The sequence below is a fragment of the Diceros bicornis genome, chromosome 3 (genome assembly GCF_020826845.1).
Source record: "Diceros bicornis minor isolate mBicDic1 chromosome 3, mDicBic1.mat.cur, whole genome shotgun sequence".
NCBI lineage: Eukaryota > Metazoa > Chordata > Mammalia > Perissodactyla > Rhinocerotidae > Diceros > Diceros bicornis.
Genome location: NC_080742.1, coordinates 9,869,675 through 9,883,189, shown reverse-complemented (window position 1 = coordinate 9,883,189; position 13,515 = coordinate 9,869,675). Strand labels below are relative to the sequence as shown.

Here is a 13,515-nt window from a genome sequence, read left to right as displayed (position 1 = left end):
AAAAACTCATCCTAAAATTCATGTGAAATTTCAAGGTACTCAGAATAGCCAAGACAATCTTGAAAAAGAACAAAGTTGGAGTACCCCAACTTTCTGATTTCAAGACTTATTACAAAGTGACAACAGTGAAAAACAGTGTGGCAGTGGCGTAAGGACAGACATATAGACCAACAGAATAGACTTGAGAGCCTGTAAGTAAACCTTCACATTCATGGTCAGTTGATGTTTGACAAGGATGCCAAGATCATTCAATGAGAAGAGAATAGTCTCTTCTAGAAATAGTACTGGAAAAACTAGATATCCACATTTAAAATGATGAAGTTGTACCATTACCTTACACTATATACGAGAATTAATTCAAAATGGATCAAGACGCAAATTGAAGAGCTAAAACTCTAAAACTCTTAGAAGAAAGCATAGGGGAAAATCTGTAGGACATTGGATTAGGCAATGGTTTCTTAAATATGACACCAAAAGCACAGGCAACAAGAGAGAAAATAGATAAATTGGACTTCATCAAAATTAAAAACTTTGTGCCCCAAAGGAAACTGTCAAGGGAGTGAAAAGACAACCCACAGAATGGGTGAAAATATTTGCAAATCTTATATCTGATAAGGCTTTAATATCAGAAATCGACAAAGGACTTGAATAGATGTTTCTCCAAAGAAGATAAGCAAATGGTCAACAAGCACATGAAAAGAGCCTTAACACTGTTAGTCATTAGAGAAATGCAAATCAAAACCACAATGAGATACCATTTCACACCTAACTAGGATGGCTATAATAAAAAAGGGAAAATAATTGTTGATAAGGATGTGGAGAAATTGGTACCCTTGTACACTGCTGGTAAGAATATAAAATGGGGCAGATGTGTGGAAAACAGTGTGGCAGTTCCTCAAAAGGTTAAACGTAGAATTACCATTTGACCCAGCAATTCCATTCCTAGATATATACCTGAGAAAACTGAAAACTGGGATGTAAACATATGTCTGTACACCAATGTTCGTAAAAACATGATTCACGATAGCCAAAAAGTGGAAACAACCCAAGTGCCCATTAACAGAGGAATGGTTAAACAAAATGTGGTGTATATATATACAATGGAATATTATTCAGCTGTAAAAAGGAATGAAGTATTGATACATGCTACAACATGGATGAACCTTGAAAACATTATGCTAAATGAAATAAGCCAGAAACAAAAGGACAAATATTGTATGATTCCACTTATAAGAGATGCCTAGAATAAGCAAATTGGTAGGGACAGAAAGCAGATTAGAGGTTTGTAGGAGTTGGAGGGAGGGAGAAATTGGGTGTTATTTCTTATTGAGTTCAGAATTTCTGTTTAGGGTGATGAAAATTTTGGAAATAGATTGTGGTGATGGTTGCAAAGAATGTGAATGTAATTCATGTCACTGATTTTTACACTTAAAATGGTAAATTTTGTTATATATATTTTACCTTAATAAAAATAGTAAAAAATGGAGTCACAAAAATTGCTCACAACAAAGTTCTCCAAAGCTCCTCCTAAAATGATACAAAGTTAGGCTAGTCTTATGGCACATTTAAAAGAAAATATATGTCATCCTGATACCAAAATTTTATTTAAATTAAGCCTTTAACACAGTTTCTTGAAGAGATACCAAATAAAGGATTTTTTTTTTTCAAACAAAACATAACAACAACAAATTCTTAAAAGTCTTCAGTGGGCATCTCTGTCCTCAGAGTCCCCCTGGCCCCACAGCTGCTTCCTCACTTCCCCTGCCCTTCCCACTCGCACCTCTCCACCATGATAACTAAACAGGTGCACAGTCAGTCCTATTGTCTTTCTCAGCTCCTTCCAGTCGTCTTCTTCACCTTTCGCTTTACCAGCAGTTCTGAAGCCTTGAAAGGCTTCAAAAGTAGAAAAACTGTGGTTACTCACAAGTTAATATTTTGTTTTGTTTAAAAAGGCTTACTGTGTTTTATTATCTGGCATTTTGACAGCACGAGCACACTTTAAAATTAGCTGATTCTACAAATTAGTAATTTTTTGAACTTTATTTCTCCACAGAGGACACATAATTATAAGTGATATATTTCTGCTTACAAAGTTTAAACAATATGTAATATAATTTCGCTGAATCTGTGATACCATCTAAAATTATACAAGAATAAAATGGCTTTCTCTGAAAATCATAAGGCAGGAAATTTGACGTACTACATACATAAGAATGGTGACCATAGCAGTATTTAGTGTGCATATCATCTTATGAGAATTATCTGAAGTATTTGCAATTTACAGTAAGTGAAGAGAATTGTTTGGATTTATATTATGTAGTATGATTATCCTTCATTTATTCCTAAAGCAATATGTTTACTCTACATATATATATCATTATTAGAGCACAGATGTTACAAGACCGTGCTGCCATTCAAAATTAAGGTGCCACATTTTTATTACAATCAAATGGCATCCAAAATGCAATGTGTACCTACGAAAATGAAACATATTTCGTAGATTGGCATTTATGAATAAGGTTGGTCACAATGAAATGGGATTTTATTTTATACAAATGGGAAAGATTTATTGTAAATATATAGACCAATATATAACATTGAAGAGCAAGAAACAATAAGGTAACAATGCTCTTGCATAAAGGTCAATTCACTTTGCTGCTGTTGGAATAACGGGTTTGGCAGGGCAGCTTCTTGTTCCTTGCCTGAGATTTTCCAAGTCCATTGTTGATTTCAGTAAGTTTTCCATAACAGTCATAATTGGGTAATTCAAAATCTCTTGGTAAGCTTCCAACAATGCTGAAGTCATTAGATCTCAGATCAGACTTGGAAATACAAACCTTTTTGCATCTGATCTCTCCAACCTGCAAAGTGCTAATGTGCACAGGAGTCCCTGGACCATTCACAGTATTCTTTTTAGCTTCATTTCCGCCTTTCCCATCTGCATGCTCAGCCTTAGTAATTCTGGCTTTTTCTGCTTCAACTCGTTTGGGGTTGTTCAACATCACCTGGACAACAGCATCCACCAGTGAAGCAAACCCAAAGCAAAGACAAGCCAGGAGGCATACATCGAGAGCCTTAATGTAGGACACTTTGCGAAGTTCGGCAGCAGGAATTGTGCACTCAGGGGGCTGGCCCAGTGGTGCAAATGGTTAAGTGCGCGCGCTCCAATGCGGCAGCCCGGAGTTCGCCGTTTCCGATCCTGGGCGCGCACCGACGCACCGCTTGGCAAGCCATGCTGTGGTGGCGTCCCATATAAAGTGGAGGAAGATGGGCGTGGATGTTAGCCCAGGACCAGTCTTCCTCAGCAAAAAAAGAGGAGGATTGGCAGATGTTAGCACAGGGCTGATCTTCCTCACAAAATAAAGAAAAAGAATTATGCACTCAGAGGCCAAGCTGAGTACTGAGAAGATACCCAGGGGAGCCATCTGGCAGCACCTTCTGGGTTGATCCAGAAGGAAAGCCAAGAGAGAACCACAATCAGCAGGGTCGGGACATAGACACCCATCATGTAAAACCCCATCTGTCTCCTTAGGGTGAAGATGACTTCTACATATGTGTAGTAGCCAGTGCCTTCATAGTATTTTGTACAGTTACCATGTTCAATATCTTCCTTTTTAGTATCAAATTGAGGCAAGGCAATTTTTTCTAACTGAAAGGACTCCCTGACTGCCAGATAAATCATGAATCATCAGTTGTGTAAACAAAGCTCTTAAGCTGCATCTTGCAACTTTTTGTATGCATGGGAAACAAAGTCAAGTTCAAAGGGCATGAAAAAGAATAGATAACCTCATGCTGACAAGGACATCTCCATCCCCCAAAATAAAGAGGATGTTTTCCTATGTTACATCATATAAATTGGCAGTTTTTTCATTTGCAAAAAATAAATTAGGTCTCCAGACACTTGTGCAATGTGTGATCCACTGTCAGTGCATCTAAGCCCTGAAAATCGCCAGGGAGCTTCAGCCTGGGATTGTTCCATTTTTGTCTCAGGAAAATGTTAACTCTGTAGTCCATTGTTGTCTCTTGAATGGATCCAAAACTGCTAATAAAAATGTTGACTGGTATATCAACAGGAATGCTTTTGAACTTTGGTCTTATCCTGGGATCATAACTGACCAATAGCCTTTTCAGGAGTCAGCAGATACTCAGGCAAGGTTCTCTACTGACCGCTGGCTTTAAAGCAAAGGTTTAAGTGAGGTGATCTCTAAGCTCCCCTTCAATTGAGAATCCTGTTCTGCCTGTAGGGGATGCTGTGATGCTGCAGCCCCCAGATTGCCCCTCCATATCTGCTGCCAGGAATGTTCGCAAGTTAATATTTTCAACCCTGTCATAAGAGTTTGTTCATTAACTTTATTGGTTTGTTCATCCTTGTTGATTCCTTGCTTGCTCAGTCAGACAGTATATAGGTAAAGAAAAGCGACCGTCTCCTAAGCTCTGTGATTATACCACGTCAGAGATTTGTGTGCAAGATGGAAACTCACAGCTGCTTTAAAATTAGCATATAGCATTGTGATGTGTCTCACCAAGTGTAGTCTTTCTTTTCCTAGAACTTTGAGAAGATAATGCATATAAGTTCACATCAACACATAACTATGTGGCATTGCTTCCTGGGAGGAATAATAAGAAAGACATTCTTTGGAGGAAAACTCAATGTTACCTCAAGCTAATAACTTAACTCAACCATGTGAAAAACATGCGGCTATGCATAATAACAATAAAAAAATGTAACCCCCAACAAATCTTAATGTTTCTTTTTACCCTATTTTTTCAGAGGATTTAAGGTGGCTTATATAAATGTACACAAGATTCAACAAAATAATTGGAGAGGAACATGGAATATGGGGAAGAAGAGAGGAGAATAAATTTAATGAAGCCAGGCGTGAAGTTATATACGAAATGCATACTGCAAGGCCCTAAGGTATATTTAGAGTTGGCCAAAAATTTGACTCTAAGCATTCCAGCAGAAAAGTCTGAAAAGGTGACATATTGATTTATATAATTTACTATCTAACTACAGGACAGTGTAGGCCAGGTACCTAGCTCCCTGATAGTAAAATAATGCAAATCTCTCTGGGGATAGGAGACAGTGATTAACCAAAGTATTCACTGTTTTTGGCATTTTCCCTTCTCAGGATGTAATTTGAATGATGTTTACAACAGTGATACACTCTTAAGCTTATAGCCAGGGTTCTATGTGATTTCCAGTACCTTGGCTGTGACAACCTTCCTTTTCATTCCACTCAGAAGAACATATTGTAATGTGAGTGAGTGAGAATGATATTCTTGTAGGATTAACTTTCCATCCTAATTTGTAGTTAATAAAGATACTCACAAACTTTAATCATTTAGTATTTTTAAATTTTCTTGTGATGAGAACACTGAACATGAGATCTATCCTCTTAATTTTTTTTTTTTTTTTTTTTTTTTGTGAGGAGATCAGCCCTGTGCTAACATTCGCCAATCCTCCTCTTTTTTTTTGCCGAGGAAGATGGCCCTGGGCTAACATCCGTGCCCATCCTCCTCCACTTTATATGGGTCGCCGCCACAGCATGGCTTGCCAAAGCAGTGCGTCGGTGCGCGCCGGGGATCCGAACCAGCGAACCCCGGGCCGCTGCAGCGGAGCGCGCGCACCCAACCGCTTGCGCCACCGGGCCGGCCCCTATCCTCTTAATTTTTAAGTGTACAATAAGTGATTGTTGACTGAAGGTACAATGTTGTATAGCAGATCTCTAGAGCTTATTCATCTTACTTAACTGAAACTTTATGCCTATTGATTAATAGTCCCCATTTTCCCCTTTCTCCAGGCCCTGGTAACCACCATTCCAGTCTTTGATTTTATGAATCTTACTGTTTTAGATACCTCATATAAGTGGAATCGTATAGCACTTGTTTTCTGTGTCTGGCTTATTTCAATTAACGTAATATCCTCAAGGTCCACCCATGTTGTCACATATTGCAGAATTTCCTTCTTTTTTAAGCTGAATAATATTTCATTGTATGTATATAACCACACTTGCTATATCCATTCATCTGTCAGTAGACATTCAGGTTGTTTTCACATCTTGGCTATTGTGATTAGTGCTGCAGTGAATATGGGGATGTTAATATCTCTTCAAGATCCTGATTTTAATTCTTTTGGGTATATAATCAGAAGTGGGATTCTTGGATAACATGGTAGTTCTATTTGTAATTTTTTGAGGAACCTCCATACTGTTCAATAGGGACTGCACCGTTTTGCATTTCCACCAATAGTGTTCAAGGGCTCCGATTTCTCCACATTCTAAACAACACTTGTTGCCTTTTGTTTTTTTGATAAAAACCATCCTAACAGGTGTGAGGTGATATCTCATTGTGGTTTTTATTTGCATTTCTCTGATGATAAGCATTTTTTTGTATACTTATTGGCCACTTGTCTGTCTTCTTTAGAGAAAAGTCTATTCAAGTCCTTAGCTCATTTTTTTTTTATTGATGTCTTAATAGTTTATAACATTGTGAAATTTTGGTTGTACGTTATTGTTTATCAGTCACCATATAAATGCCTCCCTTCAATCCTTGTGCCCACTCTGTCCACCCCCTTGCCCCTGGTAACCACCATTCAGTTCTCCCTGTCTGTATGTTGGTTTATAGTCCACATATGAGTGAGATCATACAGTGTTTGTCTTTCTCTCTCTGGCTTATTTCTCCTAACATAATACCCTCCAGGTCCATCCATGTTGTTGCAAAATGGACTATTTTGTCTTTTTTTAATGCCTGAGTAGTATTCCATTGTATATATATCCCACATCTTCTTTATCCAGTCATGAGTCGAGGGACGCTTGGGTTGCTTCCACTTCTTGGCTATAGTGAATAATGCTGCAATGAACAGAGGGGTGCATAAGCCTCTTTGGATTGTTGATTTCAGGTTTGCTGGATAGATTCCCAGTAGTGGGATAGCTGGCTCATAGGGTATTTCTATTTTTAATTTTTTGAGGAATATCCAAACTGTTTTCCATAAAGGCTGCACCAGTTTGCATTCCCACCAGCAGTGAATGAGAATTCCTGTTTCTCCACATTCTCTCCAACATTTGTGGTTTTTGTCTTGGTGATTATAGTCATTCTGACGGGTGTAAGGTGATATCTTAGTGCAGTTTTGATTTGCATTTCCCTGATGATTAGTGATGTTGAACATCTTTTCATATGCCTATTGGCCATCTGTATATCTTCTTTGGAGAAGTGTCTGTTCATTTCCTCTGCCTATTTTTTGATTGGGTTGTTTGTTTTTTTGTGGTTCAGTTGTGTGGGTTCTTTATATATTATGGAGATTAACCCCTTGTCAGATATATGTTTTGCAAATATTTTTTCCCAACTGATGTGTTGTCTGTTCATCTTGATTCTGGTTTCATTTGCCTTGTAGAAGCTCTTTAGTCTGATGAAGTCCCATTTGTTTATTTTTTCTTTAGTTTCCCTTGTCCAAGTAGACGTGGTATCCGAAAAGATTCCTTTATGACCAATGTCAAATAGTGTCTTGCCTATATTTTCTTCAAGGAGTTTTATATTTTCAGGTCTCACCTTCAGGTCTTTGATCCATTTTGAGTTAATTTTTGTGAATGGTGAAAGCAGATGGTCTACTTTCATTCTTTTGCATGTGGCTGTCCAGTTTTCCCAGCACAATTTATTGAAGAGACTTTCCTTTCTCCATTGTATGTTCTTAGCCCATTTTTTAAAAGGAGTTATTAGGTTTTTTCATTGTTGTTATGGAGTTATGTATTTTGGAGATTAGCCTGTTATCAGATGTATTTTCTCCCATTCTATAGCTTGACTTTACACTCTGTTAATTATTTTCTTTACTATGCAGAAGCTTTTCAGTTTGATTTATTTCTACTTGTTTATTTTTGTTTTTGTTGCCTGTGTCTTTGGTGTCACATCCATGAAATCATTACCAATACCAATGTAGTGAAGCTATTCCCCTATGTTTTCTTCTAGGAGTTTTACAGTTTCATGTCTTATGTTTAAGTCTTTAATCCATTTTGAGTTGATTTTTGGGTATGATGTTAGATAAGGGTACAATTTCATTCTTTTACATGTGGATATCCAGTTTTTCAACACCATTTGTTGTAGAGACTATCCTTTCCCCATTGTGTATTCTTGGCATCCTTGTCAAAGATCAATTGACCATATATGCACGAATTTATTTCTTGCCCTCTATTCTGCTCCAGTGGTCTATATGCCTGTCTTTATGCTAGTACCACACTGTTTTGATTACAATAGCTTTGTAATATAGTTTGAAATCAGAAAGTGTGATGCCTCCAACTTTGTTTTGCTTTCTCAGGATTGATTTGGCTATTTGTGGTCTTTAGTGGTTCTATATAAATTGCAGAATTGTTTTTTTTTCTATTTCTGTAAAAAAGTGTCTGTGGGATTTTGGTAGGGAATGCATTGAATTTATATATCACCTTGATAGTACAGACATTTTAACAATATTAAGTCTTCCAATCCATGAACATAGGATGTCATTTCATTTGCATATGTCTTGTTTAGTTTCTTTCATCAATGTTTTGTAGTTTTCAGTATATAAAGCTAACACTTCCTAGGTTAAGTTTATTCCTAAGTATTTTATTCTTTTTGCAGCTGTTGTAAATGGAATTGTTCTCCTAATTAACTTTTCAGATAGTTCATTGTTAGTGTATAGAAATGCAACTGATTTTTGTGTGTTGATTTTGTATCCTGCAAAATTTACTGAATTCATTTATTAATTCTAACAGTTTTTTTATGGAGTCTGGGATTTTCTAATACAAGATCATATTGTCTGCGAATAGGGATAATTTTTCTTCTTCCTTTCCAGTTTGATTAGCTTTTATTTTTTTTTTTCTTGCTTAATTGCTCTAGCTAGGACTTCCAATACTGTGTAAAATAGAAGTGGTAAGAGTGGACATCCTTGCCTTGTTCCTGATTTTAGATGAAAAGCTTTCAATTTTTCACCATTGAGTATGACGTTAGCTGTGAGCTTTTCATGTATGGCCTTTATTATGTTAAGGCATTTTCCTTCCATTCCTAGTTTTTTGAGTTTTTGTCATGAAAGTGTGTTGAATTTTGTCAAACATTTTCCATATGTATTGAGAAAATCGTGATTTTTATCCTTTATTCTGTTGATGTGGTGTATCACATTAATTGGTTTTAGTATATTAAGCCATCCTTGTATCCCAGGGATAAATCCCACTTGGTCATGGTGCATGACCCTTTTATTTTATTTTATTTTATTTTTTTGTGAGGAAGATCAGCCCTGAGCTAACATCTGCCAATCCTCCTCTTTTTGCTGAGGAAGCCTGGCCCCGGCCTAACATCCGTGCCCATCTTCCTCCTCTTTATAGGGGATGCCGCCACAGCATGGCTTGACAAGCAGTGCATCAGGGCACACCCGGGATCTGAACCTGCGAACCCCAGGCCACTGAAGTGGAGCGTGCGCACTTAACCGCTGCACCACCGGGCTGGCCCCTGGTGCATGACCCTTTTAATGTGCTGTTGGATTTGGTTTGCTAGTACTTTGTTGAGGATTTTTGCATGTATATTCATTAGGGATATTGGCCTATAGTTTTTCTTTTCTTGTGGGGTCTTTACCTAGTTTTGGTATCAGGATAATGCTGGCCTCATACAATGAGTTTGGAAATGTTCCTTCCTCTTCAATTTTTGGGATGAATTTGAGAAGGATTGGCATTAATTCTCCTTTAACTGTTAGGTAGAATTCACTAGTGAAGCCATCTGATCCTGGGCTTTTCTTTGTTGAGAGGCTTTTGATTACTGATTCAATCTCCAAATCTCCATACTAGTTATAGGTCTGTTTAGGCTGTCTGTTTATTTATGATTTAGTTTTTATAGGTTGTATATTTCTAGGAGTTTATCTATTTCTTCTAGGTGTCCAGTTTGTTGGTATATAATTTTCATAGTAGTCTCTTATCCTTTTTATTTCTATATCATCAGGTGTAATATCTCTTCTTTCATTTGTGATTTTATTTGAGACTTCTCTTTTTTTCTTTTTAGTATAGCTAAGGTTTTGTCAATTTTGTTAATCTTTTCAAAAAATGAACTCTAAGTTTTGTTGATTTTTTTCTATTGTTTTTCTATTTTCCATTTCATTTATTTCTGCTCTAATCTTTGTTATTTCCTTTTTTTTTTTTTTTTTTTTGCTAATGTGGACTTGGTTTGTTCTGTTTTTTTCTAGCTCCTTGAGGTGTAATGTTAGATTGTTTACTTGAGGTCTTTCTTCTTTTTTTCCCCAGCTTTATTGAGATATAATTGACATATAACATTGTGTAAGTTGAACATTACAGTATGATGATTTGATATACATATATGTAGTGAAATGATTACCACAATAAGGTTAGTTAACACATTCATCACATCACATAGTTACCATTCTTTCTTCTTGTTAATGTATGCATTTATCACTATGAACTTCCCTCTTAGAATGGCATCCTATGAGCTTTGGCATATTGTATTTTCACTTTTGTTTGTCTTGAGGTATTTTCTAATTTTGATTGATTTATTTATTTTTATTTAGTATATTTTTAATTTATTCTTTGACACAATGCTTGTTCAAGAGTCTGTTGTTTAATTTCCACATTTTTGTGAAGTTTCCAATTTTTCTTCTGTTATTGACTGGTTTCATTTTATTGTGATCAAAAAGATACTTTGTATAATTTTAATTTTCTTAAATTTGTTGAGACTTGTTTTATGGCCTAACATGTGATCTATACTGGAGAAAGATCTGTGTGCACTTGAGAAAAATATGTATTCTGCTGTTCTTGGGTGGAATGTTCTGTATATATCTGTTAGGTCCATTTGGTCTATATTGCTGTTCAAATCCTCCGTTTTCTTATTGATCTTCTGTCTTTATCTCTCCTTCATTTTTGAAAGATAGTTTTGTTTGGTATAGTACTTTTGGTTGGCAGGTTTTTTTGTTTTGTTTTTGTTTTGTGTGTTCAGCACTTTGAATATGTCATCCCACTCCCTTATGGCCTGTAAGGTTTCTGCTGAAAAATCTGCTGATAATATTATGGAATTCCCTTGTTTGTGACCAGTTACTTTTTTCTTAGTGCCTTCAAAATTCTCTTTGTCTTTGAGTTTTGACAATGTGATTATAATGGGTCACAGTGTGGTTTTTTGGATTCATTATATTTCATGAGTTTTGGGCTTCTGGGATCTGGATGTCCATTTCCTTCTCTAGATTTGGGGAGTTTTCAGCTATTGTTTCTTTGAATAAGCTTTCTGGTCCTTTTTCTCTTTTTCTTCTCCCTGGGGCTTTTGTAATATGTTTATTGCCCTGCTTGATGGTATCCCATAAGTTTCTTAAGCTGTCTTCACTTTTTCCTCATTCTTTTTCCTTTTTGTTCCTCTGATTGAATCTTTGTGATGATGCTGCTTGTTGTTGATCCTTCCTTCTGCCTGGTCTGGTCTGTTGTTGAACCCCTCTAGTAAAACTTTCAGTTCAGTTACTGTCTTATTCTGTTTCCTAATTTCTGTTTGGTATTTTTCAATATTTTTTATTTCTCTGTTGAAATTCTCACTTTGTTCATTCATTATTCTCTTGACCTCAGTGAGCATCTTTATAACAACTATTTTGAATTCTCTTCAGGTAAATCATATAACTCCATTTCATTAGGGTCATTTTCTGGAGATTTATTTTTGTTCTGTTGTTTGGAACATCTTTGTTTAATTCTTCATTTTCCTTAACTCTCTAGTTTGATATTTGTGCATTAGACAAAGCAGGCACCTCTCCTGGTCTTCATAGACTGGCCTCATGTAGGACATGATGCCCACAAATCAGTTTGGCTAGAGATTTGGGGGCCTTTACCAACTTTTTACCTCCTGAGGGAGAAGTAGGCAGCTGTGTTTTTTGTCAAGTCACTCTATGGTGAGCCAGGAGGGGGAGCTATGGTGTCTGCCAGACCAAGCTGCCATCTCCATTCTCCTCTGGGCTGCTAGGATGGAGTGGACTCATCCAAGCTCCAAGACTGGCAGGACCAAGGTCAGTCCTCTGGAGAGCCCCCTTGGAGAAGCTGGGGCTCTATACACACAGGTCTACTCTTTTCTTCCCCCAGGGAGAAGCTGAGACCTGGGCTCAGTTCCTTTCTTTCTTGCTTGCTTGCTTGCTTGCTTTCTTTCTCTCTTTCTTTCTCTCTTTCTCTCTCTCTCTCTCTCTCTCTCTTTCTCTCTTTCTTTCCACCATGGCCCTGCTATCTGTACAAGATTTATCTGAACTTCTCTGATAATCAGGGCTCCTGGGTCTCTCATTTTCAATTCCCTGGTCCAGCAGAGCATGGCATGCCTTCTGAGATCCCACAAGATCTGACTTCAGGGAATTAGGTGCCTTTGTTTTTGAGTGAGCTAGACCTTGGCAGAGCAGTGTGGCCCCCAGGTACTTGCACTCAGGACCCAGCCTCTGTCTACACAGCCTAGACATGAGGACAGGAACCTGGCCTCTCTGAATGCTGAGAGTTGTATGCCACGTGCATGTGCAGTTTGCTCCCCTGCACCTGGTCCCAGGCATCCATACCATCTAGGCCTGTCTGGCCAGGGCCCACTCCCACCCACCTGACCATCTGCCTGGGACAAGCAGGTGCCCATACTGTGCCCCTGATGTGGAAGCTGGATAGGTTGTTACAGCCAGACCCCATATAGCCCTACTGCCCGTATGCGATGTGGGCCCTCTCTCAAGACCTCTCCTTTTTCATCTGGTCTCTGCACTGGGCAAGAGGGGGAGCTATGGTGTCTGCCAATCCAAACTGCCGTCTCTGTTCTCCTCCAGGCTGCTAAGCTGTGGTGGATCCATTTAAGCTCCAAGACTGACAAGACAGAGGTTAGTCCTCTGGGATCCCCTTCAGCAAAGTTGGGGCACTGGACATGCACACCAGCTCCTTCCCTCCTCTAGGGGAAGCCGAGAGTTAAAGGATCTCTTTCTGATTGTACAGTGCTGTGCTGGGGGCAGGGACTCAAGCGAGAGGGTGTCCTGACTCTTCCTACCAGCTTTGCTGAGTCTGGTTTCACAGTCATCTAGAGTACAGGAGCTTTTCACTTAGTTTCTGGATTTCTCACAAAGGGAATTTGTTGCTGAGTTGGTGAGTTTGTGGGAGGAAGGATGGTACAGGGCTTCCCACTCTTCCATCTTGCTGACGTCACCCCTTGATCGTTTAGTATTAGTAACACATTACTCACCTCAAAACTCAATTGTTCTAACAGTATGTTTGAGAAACACACCTGTGGACATTCATCTGAATTGTTAAATTATACAAAATCTAGTTACATGTGAATTATCAGTAAGGATATTTCTCAATTTTTCTTCAGAATGCATTTTTTTTTAATTAGGGTAAATCAATTATTGGCTTTCTTTGGATTGTGCAGAGAAATAAGTATAGTAAAAATATTCACCTCCTCACTTCCTTCGCATTCCCCACTCCTTCAAATCGAATACTATTATCTGCTGTTTTACATGCCTGACAGTATTTGGGTATTCCTAATATGACAGTGTTAAGTGACTCACTG

General features: G+C 38.0%; 1 pseudogene; it reads right to left on the bottom strand.

Moving 5' to 3' along the window:
* Nucleotides 1–2,566: 2,566 nt before the first annotated feature.
* Nucleotides 2,567–4,134, bottom strand: LOC131422807 (glycine receptor subunit beta-like; annotated as a pseudogene).
* Between the last annotated feature and the right edge of the window lie 9,381 nt (nucleotides 4,135–13,515).